At 47.4% G+C, this 1,337-nt stretch overlaps 1 long non-coding RNA gene across 1 annotated transcript in view; it reads right to left on the bottom strand.

Annotated features, from left to right (window-relative positions):
• LOC110405390 overlaps nucleotides 1–1,337 on the bottom strand; it is a 40,198-nt gene that overhangs the window by 16,394 nt on the left and 22,467 nt on the right. The gene's annotated exons all lie outside the window — the stretch shown is intronic.

Raw genomic sequence — 1,337 nt, forward strand, 5'->3', positions numbered from 1 at the left:
GAGGAGAGGAGAGGAGAGGAGAGGAGAGGAGAGGAGAGAGGGAAAAAAGGAAAAAAAAAGAAAAAAGTGAGCAGATAAGCATCATCTGCTTCAGTTATTGGCAGTGATGTCAGCACCAGTGTTTGCCCTCCCTGCCCCCCGCCAGCCCACAGCCACCACGGCCCATCCAAGTATTTAAAGCCTTGGCATCAGTAGCGCTGACAGGAGGTATGCTGTTCCAGAGGCAGGCTGCAGGGTTTGACAGACAGACAGATGGATGGATACAGCCATAAATACGTTTATTTATGCAGTGTCACATTTCTGAGCTTTTCGTTCTGTTCCCCTCCCTTTTTGGAATAACAAAGAGAAATTTGAAAACCTGAGTAAGATGACAATACAGAACCACGGCTATTCATTTGGACTGTTCAAAGGGATGATTTATCCCTCAGCAGATGTGCTCTTAACTACACGGTACAACTCGAGAGAGGCTATTAAAATCCTACATCAGTCACTGGTGTGTTGAAAATTGGCCAGAAGGAGCACGGAGCTGCACAGTGCTCTTACACACCAGCCAGGACTGGTGCAGCTCAGTGCTGCGTGTGAGCAGTGTCTCACAGAAGGATTGCGTGGTCGGTTTTTTATTTCAGAAATGCATCTAGGACTTTGGGTTTTGGCTCCATTTTATGGGTGGTTTTTTGTTGTTGTTGTTGTTGTTGTTTTGTTTTTGTTGTTGTTGTTTTTAAATAAATGATTCAGACATCAGAAAAACCACTGCACTTTGCACATGAAACTAAATTAGAACTGATGAACATTCCTCTCAAAGTCAGCTCATTTTATGAGACCTCGGGCATGGAAAATGCAAAATGAGCTGCAAGAAAATCGATGTCAATAAACAGTGTTTGTCTAAAAGAATACACGGTCAGAAGAAGCAGGTCTGATTCACGTGTTGTATTTCTGTTCCTCAGCACAGCAGTTAGGGAGGCTGCTCTTTCTCACTGGAGGCCGCGAGGAACCACTAGCAACAACGCAGCCCTGCTGCACATGGTCAGGCATGCACTGTGCTGATGTTAATACTCACATTGATTCAGTGCACCAACAGCTGCAGAGTCACTACTGACATCACAGCACGAGCAGAAATGCACTGATGTGCAGCGCCTCCAGGGAGGGCCCAGAGCACAGCATGCAGCAATGTGCAGCAACATGCAGCAGCGTGCAGCAACATGCAGCAGCATGCAGCAAAGTGCAGCAGCATGCAGCAATGTGCAGCAGCACGCAGCAACGTGCAGCAGCATGCAGCAATGTGCAGCAGCATGCAGCAACGTGCAGCAGCATGCAGCAATGTGCAGCAGCATGCAGCA

Source organism: Numida meleagris, chromosome 12, assembly GCF_002078875.1.
Source record: "Numida meleagris isolate 19003 breed g44 Domestic line chromosome 12, NumMel1.0, whole genome shotgun sequence".
Taxonomy (NCBI): Eukaryota; Metazoa; Chordata; class Aves; order Galliformes; family Numididae; genus Numida; species Numida meleagris.